Genomic DNA, 13,898 nt, shown 5'->3' on the forward strand with positions numbered 1-13,898 from the left:
TCCCCTCCCCAGCACTGATGATGAAAATCCTTGAAGCTGAGGGAGGGGCAGAGGCCACAGCCCGGCTCGCTTTTCCCCGCCATCGAACTGGAGGTCACCGTCTTGGGTGACCACCGGCGAGGGGGTGCGGCCGGGTCGCGTGATGAAAATCCTTGAAGACGAACGATGGCTGAAAGGTACCAACTTCCACGAAGTTGTGTTCCTCCAACGACAAGGCGGAAGGATTGCGGGTGTCCCCCATCTGGGGGCTCGGAAGGTGGAAAGACACGACACATGAGGGAGCGTGAAGACATGGTCGCTTTCCAAGGGGGTCACCCTCCTTTTAAAGGCGACTCTCCCAACTTGCGTTCCCAGCCGTCGTGGGCTGAGTCTTCTCCAACACGCTCCAAGGTCCTCCCCCTATGGTGCGGGGGCTGGGTCCCACGTGTAACGCCCTGAATTTGGGGGTAGAATTTTTTCTTCTTTTCTCTCACCAAATTCAGGCGTTACCCTTTTCTTTTCTCGTTCCCTCGCTAAACCTTGATCTTTTCCAAAGTTAGCGGGGTTTGGTTTGGAATTCCCGTGTAAAGAAAAACCCTAAATTACTTTATGTTGTTTGATGCACCATGCCGAACTATGCATTCTTTGATTGCTTAGAGATGTAAGTGCATTCATCTAAGAAGATCGGATTTCGAAAAGGAGAAAAACCTTTTCTTTCTTTTTCTTTTTCTTTCTATTTCTCCTCCTTTTTCTCTCTCCCGCGCCGTGGGCCGCCCCAGCTGGCCCAGCCGCCCCCCTCCCCCCCGCGCGCCCCTTTGGGCCCAGCTGGCCCAGCCGCCCCTCCCTTCCCCCCCAAATCCCTCTCTCTCCCTCCCTTTCTCCCATTTTCTCTCTAGCCGCCGCCCCCTGCCCTAGCCGCCGCCCCTGCCCTAGCCGCCGCCCTTGCTCGTCGCCGGTTCGGCCGCCCGTCCCCGTCCCCGGTGAGGTCCCCCTCCCCCTCTCCTCCCTTCCCTCTCCCCTCCTCTCCCCCTCCCCGGCCCAACCGCCGCCCAGCTCGGCCGCCCCCTGCCCCGCGCCCCCGCCGGTTCGGCCGCCCCAGCTCGGCCGCCCCGCGCCCGCGCCCTGCCCAACCGCCCCCTGGCCGGTTCAACTGCCCCCCTTTTTTTATTATTATTTTTATTATTTTATTTTATTTTCTTTCATTACTGTTATATATTTTATTTTAGGCAGGTTAATCATTGTTCATGTTATTGAAATAGGAAACTTAATTTAGAATTCCGTTACGCTAGTTGATTCATATAATCAATTGTTTATCCAGTTCAATGTTGATCAACTAAAAATGACTAGGTTTCCATTAGTGCATATAACTAAATTCTTTTGTTAGAACCAATTGTAACTAATCATTAGTGCATAAGCTTTAACCCCCCCCCCGCGAGACCCTTTCCCGTTTCTTTCTAACCATAATGAATGCGATATCGAATGTCATACTTGATGCATATTTACTTTATTTGTTCCCTTGTATGATGTACTGTTTGTTTCCCAATTTGAATGGATGAATGTATGTATGCTTGCAATCGCATAGAGAACGATCCGGTCGAAGAGCCCGAGGAACTCGCAGGAGAAGCCCCTGAGCAGCAGTCGGTTGGTGGAGGCAAGTGTCCCTTGACCTATCTCTGTCCTATTCATTATTTAATTCACCTCCCGCTCTACACATTTATGCCTAAGGATTGACTAGCTTTTGTTACCCATGTCCTTGTCTACCTATCTGGGTTGGATTATTATTGTTTAGCTTTATGCTATTGCTTAACTCTAATCAATGAACATGATGAGATTATCTATGATACGCTGTTTTCCCTTCTCTTATTATGATGTTGTACTTGTGGTCATCAAGGGGGCTCGAGCGGTTTCTCGAGTGCCTCTCCGTAAGGACCTGTTCTATGGATGACCGCCCGGGAAAACAGTGCAACCATGAGGGTGGAATGGGGTGCCCTTAGCTGAATAATTAGAGGATCCGGGGTGTAGATCACTTAGCCGTCGTGCCGTCAATGGGGCTCGGTGTATGCGGCTCGCTCTGCCAAGTTTGGGTTCGCCCCTTGGGGAGGAATGCGGTGCATTTAGGAAACCTAACGGGTGGCTACAGCCCCGGGGAATCTTTGTAAAGGCTACATAGTGATGCCCTGCTAGGCCACCTAGGTAGTGGTCAATGGGGAGTAGCTCTCTCCGGGCAGAAAGGGAATCACGGCTTGTGGGTAAAGTGCACAACCTCTGCAGAGTGTTTGAAAACTGATATATCAGCCGTGCTCGCGGTTATGAGCGGCCAAGGGAGCTCCAGTGATTAGTGGTACTTGATCAGAGACACTTTGGTACAGGTGGCTATGAGATCGATGGTTTTGATTATGACTATGGTGCTGGTAAGTGGTATTCTTTCCGTTTGGAAAGGGTACATCGGGCTAATAATTTGGGTTAATGCTAAAACCTGGCTTTCTATTAGTAAATAATAATCTGACCAACTAAAAGCAACTGCTTGACTTATCCCCACATAAAGCTAGTCCACTACAGCCAAACAGGATACTTGCTGAGTATGTTGATGTGTACTCACCCTTGCTCTACACACCAAACCCCCCCCCATCCCCAGGTTGTCAGCATTGCAACCACTGCTCAGGCGAAGATGAAGCTGTGGAAGGAGACTTCCAGGAGTTCCAAGACTACGACGAGTTCTAGGCGTGGATTAGCGGCAACCCCCAGTCGGCTGCCTGTGAAGGCCGCGGTTATCTACGTTTCTTTTCCGCACTTTGATTTATAGTAAGAACTATATGGACGTCTCAGACGTATGATGTAATTGACTATTATTTCCCCTTTTAATACTATTTTGAGCACTGTGTGATGATGTCCATGTTATGTAACTGTTGTGTACGTGAATAACTGATCCTGGCACGTACATGGTTCGCATTCGGTTTGCCTTCTAAAACCGGGTGTGACATAAGTGGTATCAAAGCCAGGTTGACTGTAGGACCGCTAACCTAGAATAGAATGGTCGTTCTAAGGACTATAGACCTCTGTCCCTGCCTTGACTTTGATATCCCTTCAAAAGTTGGTCATACCGGCCAAACCTATGTTCTACTATATAATATACCTTGCTGAAAATTGTGTTTTATTCTAATCCTTCATTTACTTATGATTCATTATTGCTGGTCATATTAATTCTGTTCTCACCCCTTTTGCTTGCGATGTCTTTTGTAGATGGCTCGACTTAGACACACTGCACGAAAGTCTGTCATCCCCTTCTTACCCTCCCGCCTTGCTGAGCGTCCGCTTCGCCGTCCCGTGGCCGGACAGTCCAGCCACTTGGAGAGACTGCACCACCGCCTGCATGAGGAGCAGGAACGTCGACGACAGGAGCAGCAGGGCTCTTCTTTCTCGCTCCACCAGGAGATAGAGTCTGTGAGGAGCTGCTCCCCTGTGCTTCCTTTGGAGGCGCCCCCTGCACCACCACTGGGCGCCCCAGCTTCTGGAGTAGCTGCTGGAGGAGACCCAGACGACGGAGGTGGCGACGACAGCTCGAGCCACGACACCGACCTTTCTGCTAACCATGAGCCGGAAGGATGGGTTGCTCGACCCATCACTCGTGACGCTGCTCACGGGTGTCACTTCCACGATGCGCTCGACACCCTGCTACGTCGGGCATTTAACCGGCATACTTGGTCCATCGAGTATCGCTGTGTGGTCTACCAGCACAGTCGCGGGGTCTACCCGGACCGCTGGGAGGCAACCTGCTTGGTGCGCTGCTCGGAGAACAGTCTCCAGGGTGCGGAGGCCTACTCAGAGCACTATTCTAACTCTGAGCGGGACTCAGCTGAGGCAGCCATGCAAGATGCTGCACGGCGTGCGCTTTCGCACTACTGCTCGGTTTTCGGTGGGGCAGCTGACGATCTTGACCTGAAGTATTACCCCCGCCGTCCATCTGGCAGCACAGGAGGCGTGATTGTCTCACCTGTTGGTGAGGGCAATCCTAGGTTGAGCAGCACAGTCAACCTAGCCGCCGTGCTAAACACGGAGCTGGACCATGCATTAGACGAGCTGAGTAGGGCTCGTGCCGAGATCGCCCTGCTGCGGGCTGAGCGCGCGGAACGTCGTCACCTGGACGGTGGTTCCCCCGCTCCCGTCGGGACTCAGCACCCGTACCGCTCACCTCGGCGTGGACACCAGTCTTATGGCAATCCCGACTGCAAGACCAAGATAACTCTAGAACCATAGCTCGTTAGAGTTGGATCTTGTAATTAATACGAAATATACATACATAAAAGCTACAGTCTTAGCGTTAGTCTCGGTCTTAGTTAGTCTTAGTTAGACAGGGTAGTTTGCTATATCCTGTGCATCTATGTTTGTCATGATGAACTATGTTTGGTTTGGATCTTTGTAATGACTGTCACCAGAGTGTGGGTATCCCCTGCATTTTGGTTTACCTATTATGTTAATGGAGTTAGTTATATAGTTGGGAAACCTTTTATTCCACTTTCCTCTTTATCTGAGAAGCTGTGTGGTCTGTGTTGGAGATCAGTGAAGATGCTCATCTGTTCAGTGTTGTTGAAGAATTCTATACTCTTTTCTTATGCTGCAAGATTTGCCAGATCAGTTCTGATGTGTGGTTGCATTATGCAGATGTCAGAGAACAGGTGCAGAGGAGGAAGGCGTGCTCAGCAGGAGCGAGCCGCTCAACAGGAGGAGGTGCCCCAGCAGCAGCACCTGCCGCCCCCGCCCCCGATGTCCATCGAGCAGATGTTTCTGATGCAGACTCAGGCAGTTCAAGCCATCGGTCAGACTTTGGCCGCCATTCAGCAGCAGCAGCAGGCCCCACCTCAGCCTCAGATGCCTCAGATGCCCAGAGACAAGCGTGCTGAGTTCATGGAGGTCATCCACCAACGTTCGCTCACTCTTCTGACCCCATGGATGCTGAAGACTGGCTGCGCACTGTGGAGCGGGAGTTGCATACCGCTCAGTGTGATGACAGGGAGAAGGTCCTGTATGGTCCCTGTCTGTTGAGAGGAGCAGCCCAATCATGGTGGGAGTCTTACCTCGCCACCCATGCCCACCCTGACGCCATCACCTGGGAAGAGTTCAGAGGTAGTTTTCGTCAGTACCATGTTCCCGCAGGTCTGATGACAGTGAAGAAGGAGGAGTTCCTGGCCCTCAAGCAAGGGCCATTGTCTGTCAGTGAGTACCGGGACAGGTTTCTGCAGTTGTCTCGCTAGGCTCCTGAAGATGTCAACACCGACACCAAGCGACAGTACCGTTTCCTGAGAGGCTTGGTTGACCCTCTGCAGTACCAACTGATGAATCACACCTTCCCGACCTTCCAGCACCTGATTGACAGAGCAATCATGACAGAGAGGAAGCGTAAGGAGATGGAAGATCGTAAGCGCAAGATCAGTGGACCCCAGCCTGGAAGTAGCAGTCGTCCTCGTTTCTCAGGCAATCAACCTCAGCAGTTCAGGCAGAACCAGCGTCCACCTCAGCAGCATCAACAGTTTCAAAGGCAGTATCCTCAGCATCAGTACCAGAACCGTCAGAGCAATCAGTCAGGAGGTCAGTTTCAGAGGCAGAATCAGCAAGCACCTCGTCTTCCTGCCCCAGCAAACCAGCAGAACAGTCAGGCAGCACCAGCTCAGGTTGGAAACAGAGCATGTTTCCACTGTGGAGAGCAAGGCCACTGGGTGATGCAATGTCCAAAGAAGGCAGCCCAGCAACAGTCAGGCCCCAATGCCCCAGCAAAGCAGAATGTGCCTCAGCCTGGAGCAGGCAACCGCTCTCAGCCGCGCTATAATCATGGGAGACTGAACCACTTGGAGGCTGAAGCAGTTCAGGAGACCCCCGGCATGATAGTAGGTATGTTCCCAGTCGACTCCCATATTGCAGAAGTGTTATTTGATACTGGAGCAACACATTCTTTCATTACTGCATCATGGGTAGAAGCACATAATCTTCCAATTACTACCATGTCAACCCCCATTCAAATTGACTCAGCCGGTGGTAGAATTCGAGCCGATAGCATTTGTTTGAATATAAGTGTGGAAATAAGGGGGATAGCGTTTCCCGCCAACCTTATAGTAATGGGTACTCAGGGAATAGATGTCATCCTAGGGATGAATTGGCTAGATAAGTATCAGGCAGTTATCAGTTGTGATAAAAGGACCATCAAGTTGGTGTCCCCACTAGGAGAGGAAGTGGTGACCGAGTTAGTCCCGCCTGAGCCAAAGAAAGGAAGTTGTTATCAGATAGCTGTTGATAGCAGTGGAGCAGACCCAAATGAGAGTATCAAGGTTGTGTCCGAGTTCCCAGATGTGTTTCCAAAGGACTTACCGGGTATGCCACCAGAGCGGAAAGTTGAGTTTGCCATAGAGCTTCTTCCTGGAACCGCCCCTATCTCCAAGAGAGCCTACAGAATATCTGGACCAGAGTTGGTTGAACTCAAGGAGCAGATTGATGAGCTGTCAGAGAAAGGTTACATCCGGCCAAGCACCTCGCCTTGGGCCGCTCCTGTCTTGTTCGTGGAAAAGAAAGATGGCACCAAGAGGATGTGTATTGATTACCGAGCTTTGAATGAGGTCATGATCAAGAACAAGTATCCCTTGCCCAGAATAGAAGATCTGTTCGACCAGTTGAGAGGAGCCAGTGTGTTCTCCAAGATTGATCTGAGGTCAGGTTATCATCAGCTCAGGATCCGACCTTCGGACATTCCGAAGACGGCATTCATTACCAAGTATGGGTTGTATGAGTTCACAGTGATGTCTTTTGGTTTGACCAATGCGCCAGCATTCTTCATGAACTTGATGAACAGTGTATTCATGTATTACCTTGATAAGTTTGTGGTGGTATTCATTGATGACATTCTGATTTATTCTCAAAGCGAAGAAGAGCACGCAGATCATTTGAGGATGGTATTGCAGAGATTGCGAGAGCACCAGTTGTATGCAAAGTTGAGCAAGTGTGAGTTCTGGATCAGTGAAGTCCTGTTCTTGGGTCACATAATCAACAAAGAAGGATTGGTTGTGGATCTGAAGAAAGTGGTAGACATTTTGAACTGGAAAGCGCCAACAGATGCTCGAGGAATCAAGAGTTTCATTGGAATGGCCGGATATTATCGGCGATTCATTGAAGGGTTTTCGAAGATTGCGAAACCAATGACAGCGTTGCTAGGCAACAAAGTTGAGTTCAAGTGGACCCAGAAATGTCAAGAGGCCTTTGAAGCGCTGAAAGAGAAGTTGACTACAGCGCCTGTCCTAGTCTTGCCTGATGTGCACAAGCCCTTCTCGGTGTATTGCGATGCTTGTTACACAGGTTTGGGATGTGTGTTGATGCAAGAGGGAAGAGTTGTGGCTTACTCGTCCCGACAGTTGAACGTTCATGAGAAGAACTACCCAATCCATGATCTAGAGTTGGCAGCAGTGGTTCACGCACTGAAGACATGGAGGCACTATTTGTATGGACAGAAATGCGATGTTTACACAGACCATAAGAGTCTGAAGTACATATTCACTCAGTCAGAGTTGAATATGAGGCAGCAAAGATGGTTAGAGTTGATCAAAGATTATGAGTTGGAGATTCATTACCATCCAGGCAAAGCAAACGTAGTGGCAGATGCTTTGAGCAGAAAGAGTCAAGTCAATCTGATGGTCGCTCGTCCGATGCCTTATGAGTTGGCCAAAGAATTCGACAGGTTGAGTCTCGGATTTTTGAACAATTCGCGAGGAGTCACAGTTGAGTTGGAGCCTACCTTAGAGCGCGAAATCAAAGAAGCGCAGAAGAATGATGAGAAGATCAGTGAGATCCGGCGACTGATTCTAGATGGCAGAGGCAAAGACTTTCGAGAAGATGCAGAAGGCGTGATATGGATCAAAGACCGCTTGTGTGTTCCCAATGTCCAGTCTATTCGGGAGTTGATTCTCAAGGAAGCTCATGAGACAGCCTATTCGATTCACCCTGGCAGTGAGAAGATGTATCAGGATCTGAAGAAGAAATTCTGGTGGTACGGAATGAAGAGGGAAATCGCAGAGCATGTGGCTATGTGCGATAGTTGCCGAAGAATTAAGGCAGAGCACCAGAGACCTGCTGGATTGTTGCAACTGTTGCAGATCCCTCAATGGAAATGGGATGAAATTGGTATGGATTTCATAGTCGGATTGCCTCGCACTCGAGCCGGCTACGATTCTATTTGGGTAGTGGTGGACCGCTTGACCAAGTCAGCCCACTTCATACCTGTCAAGACCAACTACAACAGTGCAGTATTGGCAGAATTGTATATGTCTCGGATCGTTTGTCTTCATGGTGTGCCAAAGAAGATAGTGTCAGACAGAGGAACGCAGTTCACCTCTCATTTCTGGCAGCAGTTGCATGAAGCTTTGGGCACGCATCTGAATTTCAGTTCAGCTTATCATCCGCAGACAGATGGCCAGACCGAAAGGACCAACCAAATTCTTGAAGACATGTTGAGAGCCTGTGCGTTGCAAGATCAGTCCGGATGGGACAAGCGATTGCCTTATGCATAGTTTTCCTATAACAACAGTTACCAGGCCAGTTTGAAGATGTCACCATTTCAGGCGCTCTATGGAAGGAGTTGCAGAACTCCGTTGCAATGGGATCAGCCTGGAGAAAAGCATGTGCTTGGGCCAGACATTTTGCTTGAAGCCGAAGAGAACATCAAGATGGTCCGAGAGAATCTGAAGATAGCGCAATCAAGACAGCGAAGCTATGCAGACACAAGAAGAAGAGAGCTGAGTTTCGAGGTTGGAGACTTTGTCTATCTGAAAGTGTCACCGATCAGAGGAGTCAAGAGGTTCGGAGTCAAAGGCAAGCTAGCACCCCGCTACATTGGTCCGTATCAGATTCTTGCAAGACGTGGAGAAGTGGCCTATCAGCTTAGTTTGCCGGAGAATTTGTCTGCTGTGCATGATGTCTTTCATGTGTCTCAGTTGAAGAAGTGCTTGCGTGTGCCAGAAGAGCAGTTGCCAGTGGAAGGTCTTGAAGTCCAGGAGGACTTGACCTACGTTGAGAAGCCAGTGCAGATCCTTGAGGTTGCAGACAGAGTCACCCGAAGGAAGACCATCAGAATGTGCAAGGTCAAATGGAATCATCACTCTGAGGAAGAAGCAACCTGGGAGCGTGAAGATGATCTGATGGCTAAGTACCCTGAGCTCTTTGCTAGCCAACCCTGAATCTCGAGGGCGAGATTCTTTTAAGGGGGATAGGTTTGTAACGCCCTGAATTTGGGGGTAGAATTTTTTCTTCTTTTCTCTCACCAAATTCAGGTGTTACCCTTTTCTTTTCTCGTTCCCTCGCTAAACCTTGATCTTTTCCAAAGTTAGCGGGGTTTGGTTTGGAATTCCCGTGTAAAGAAAAACCCTAAATTACTTTATGTTGTTTGATGCACCATGCCGAACTATGCATTCTTTGATTGCTTAGAGATGTAAGTGCATTCATCTAAGAAGACCGGATTTTGAAAAGGAGAAAAACCTTTTCTTTCTTTTTCTTTCTCTTTCTCTTTCTCCTCCTTTTTCTCTCTCCCGCGCCGTGGGCCGCCCCAGCTGGCCCAGCCCCCCCCCCCCCCCCCGCGCCCCTTTGGGCCCAGCTGGCCCAGCCGCCCCTCCCTTCCCCCCCAAATCCCTCTCTCTCCCTCCCTTTCTCCCATTTTCTCTCTAGCCGCCGCCCCTGCCCTAGCCACCGCCCTTGCTCGTCGCTGGTTCGGCCGCCCGTCCCCGGTGAGGTCCCCCTCCCCCTCGCCTCCCTTCCCTCTCCCCTCCTCTCCCCCTCCCCGGCCCAACCGCCGCCCAGCTCGGCCGCCCCCTGCCCCGCGCCCCCGCCGGTTCGGCCGCCCCAGCTCGGCCGCCCCGCGCCCGCGCCCTGCCCAGCCGCCCCTGTCCCAGGCCGGTTCAACCGCCCCTGGCCGGTTCAACCGCCCCCCCTTTTATTATTATTATTTTTATTTATTTTATTTTATTTTCTTTCATTACTGTTATATATTTTATTTTAGGCAGGTTAATCATTGTTCATGTTATTGAAATAGGAAACTTAATTTAGAATTCCGTTACGCTAGTTGATTCATATAATCAATTGTTTATCCAGTTCAATGTTGATCAACTAAAAATGACTAGGTTTCCATTAGTGCATATAACTAAATTCTTTTGTTAGAACCAATTGTAACTAATCATTAGTGCATAAGCTTTAACCCCCCCCCCCCCCCCCGCGAGACCCTTTCCCGTTTCTTTCTAACCATAATGAATGCGATATCGAATGTCATACTTGATGCATATTTACTTTATTTGTTCCCTTGTGTGATGTACTGTTTGTTTCCCAATTTGAATGGATGAATGTATGTATGCTTGCAATCGCATAGAGAACGATCCGGTCGAAGAGCCCGAGGAACTCGCAGGAGAAGCCCCTGAGCAGCAGTCGGTTGGTGGAGGCAAGTGTCCCTTGACCTATCTCTGTCCTATTCATTATTTAATTCACCTCCCGCTCTACACATTTATGCCTAAGGATTGACTAGCTTTTGTTACCCATGTCCTTGTCTACCTATCTGGGTTGTATTATTATTGTTTAGCTTTATGCTATTGCTTAACTCTAATCAATGAACATGATGAGATTATCTATGATACGCTGTTTTCCCTTCTCTTATTATGATGTTGTACTTGTGGTCATCAAGGGGGCTCGAGCGGTTTCTCGAGTGCCTCTCCGTAAGGACCTATTCTATGGATGACCGCCCGGGAAAACAGTGCAACCATGAGGGTGGAATGGGGTGCCCTTAGCTGAATAATTAGAGGATCCGGGGTGTAGATCACTTAGCCGTCGTGCCGTCAATGGGGCTCGGTGTATGCGGCTCGCTCTGCCAAGTTTGGGTTCGCCCCTTGGGGAGGAGAGCGGTGCATTTAGGAAACCTAACGGGTGGCTACAGCCCCGGGGAATCTTTGTAAAGGCTACGTAGTGATGCCCTGCTAGGCCACCTAGGTAGTGGTCAATGGGGAGTAGCTCTCTCCGGGCAGAAAGGGAATCACGGCTTGTGGGTAAAGTGCACAACCTCTGCAGAGTGTTTGAAAACTGATATATCAGCCGTGCTCGCGGTTATGAGCGGCCAAGGGAGCTCCAGTGATTAGTGGTACTTGATCAGAGACACTTTGGTACAGGTGGCTATGAGATCGATGGTTTTGATTATGACTATGGTGCTGGTAAGTGGTATTCTTTCCGTTTGGAAAGGGTACATCGGGCTAATAATTTGGGTTAATGCTAAAACCTGGCTTTCTATTAGTAAATAATAATCTGACCAACTAAAAGCAACTGCTTGACTTATCCCCACATAAAGCTAGTCCACTACAGCCAAACAGGATACTTGCTGAGTATGTTGATGTGTACTCACCCTTGCTCTACACACCAAACCCCCCCCCATCCCTAGGTTGTCAGCATTGCAACCACTGCTCAGGCGAAGATGAAGCTGTGGAAGGAGACTTCCAGGAGTTCCAAGACTACGACGAGTTCTAGGCGTGGATTAGCGGCAACCCCTAGTCGGCTGCCTGTGAAGGCCGCGGTTATCTACGTTTCTTTTCCGCACTTTGATTTATAGTAAGAACTATATGGACGTCTCAGACGTATGATGTAATCGACTATTATTTCCCCTTTTAATACTATTTTGAGCACTGTGTGATGATGTCCATGTTATGTAACTGCTGTGTACGTGAATAACTGATCCTGGCACGTACATGGTTCGCATTCGGTTTGCCTTCTAAAACCGGGTGTGACACCACGCGTCATGCAAGCTGGCCTAGGGCAGAAGAAGCCAAACCGTCGCGCGCGGTGCATGCAACCGCCCAGCGGTTACAAGCATTCCTCCACTTTTGCCCAGACCAGCGGGTGAAAGGGCAGGCAGCCATGCATGCGGCATGCAACCGCGCCAAGTGGGCGCACCCCTCCGACTTCCAACGCACCCAGCATGGAGGCCCAGGCCCACGTGTCATGCAGCCGGTGCGCCGATTGCTACGTGCGAGCAACTGCACCGCCACTCGCACCACTGCCACGCCTCCTCGACTGCGGAACCAGTACCGCGACTCGAGGCAACCCTGCGTACGACCCAGCAGTGCCAGCCAGGCGCGACGGTCAATACAGCCAAAAATGGGCCGGCAGTAATGGCGGTGGCAGGTGGGCAGGAGCAGCGGTCACGTCATCAGCCAAGCTCACGTCCCATCTAGGGACAGCGAGAGAAACCTCTCTCACGGCGTGAAGAAGGCGCGCCCGTGTTCCGTTCCTCGAACGGCTCGCGCACACGCAACGGCCGCCCCACGAACCACTCGCCCCGTCGCATTAACTCCGCGGCGGGACAGGCGGCGCCTCTGGCAGGGGAAGCGAGCGACGCTTCGCCTTCGCCATAATGACCGCGTCAAAAAAGGTACGCCACGTCATTCGATTTCGTATCCTTTTCCTTTTCCTCTTTCTCTCTCTTACAACAGGGACCGGGAAAGGGGGATACCTCGAAAAGGATCCTTCTCCGTGAAGGAAACAGGCCCCGAGCCTCCCTACTGATCAGAGGTTCAAAGGCTGGCCCCTCGGAGGGGTTTAACAGCAGCCTCAGAGTGCGTGGGCTCCACACCCACTACTGGTCAGAGGTTCGAAGGCCGGCCCCTCGGAAGGGTTCAACGGCCGCCTCAGGCCACTCGGGCTCCGCGCCCACTACTGATCAGGGGTTCGTAGGCTGGCCCTCGAAGGGTTCACAGCCGCCTCAGACATAGAGCGAGGGATGACCCTGGGTACGTTCGATACATAACCAAGGCTCGGGCTACGCTCCTGAGGTACCCTAGGACATTTCCGAGACCAGCGGGAACGATCTTGTAACGGAATCCCATCAGAGGGAGGCATCGAGCCCTCGGACCCCGTCGACAGGGGACCAGGTCTGGCAGATCACCCGCAGGTACTTTTGAGCGCGCCTCCGGGCCTCTAGCCGACCCCTAACAAATGGGGCACGGGCGTCCACTCGGAATTACCCGCCAGCAGCTCACCGGAGACACCATGTTCGGCGCCCTCCGAGGGCAACATGGCGCTTTCCCCCCCCCCCCCCCCCTCCTCCTTGCGGAAAGGCGATGCAGGGGTGTATGTAAAAAAGTCGAGTCTGTCCTTGACCATCCTCTCGCCCTGTGCAGAGGCTCGAGGGCTGCTCTCGCAAACCCGGCTCCGGCCAAACCGTTGACAGCGTCAACATACCAGCCCGAGAACTTGGGACCCGACCGTGCACCCGGGCTACGGCCAGCTCGCATGAGGGAACAACCAGACCAGCCGAAGCATTGCGCGAGGCATTAAGACCTCGGAGGAGTCAAACCACTCCTTCGAGGCCTCGGGGGCTACACCCGGCGGGTGCGCTCGTGCGCATCCACCGGAACAAAACGCAACCAAGAAAGGCTGGTCCCCTTGCAAAAAAGTGCGACAAAAGCCTCCAAGCGAGTATTAACACTCCCTTCGAGGCTTGGGGGCTACTGTCGGGGACCATAATTAGGGGTACCCTCAAGGCTCCTAAATCTCAGCTGGTAACCCCCATCAGCACAAAGCTGCAAAGGCCTGATGGGTGCGACTAAGTCAAGGATCGGTCCATTCGAGGGATGCGATCACGCCTCGCCCGAGCCCAGCCTCGGGCAAGGGCAGCCGACCCCAGAGGATCTACGTCTCGCCCGAGGCCCCCCTCCAGCAACGGACACACCTTCGGCTCGCCCAAGGCCCAGTCTTAACCAAGAAGCAACCTTGGCCAAATCGCCACGCCAACCGACCAAATCGCAGGGGCATTTAATGCAAAGGTGGCCTGACACCTTTATCCTGACGCATGCCCTCCAGTCGACAGAGCCGAAGTGACCGTAGTCACTTCGCCGCTCCACTGACCGGTCTGACAAGGGGAC

This window comes from Zea mays, chromosome 2 (genome assembly GCF_902167145.1).
Source record: "Zea mays cultivar B73 chromosome 2, Zm-B73-REFERENCE-NAM-5.0, whole genome shotgun sequence".
Classification (NCBI taxonomy): domain Eukaryota; kingdom Viridiplantae; phylum Streptophyta; class Magnoliopsida; order Poales; family Poaceae; genus Zea; species Zea mays.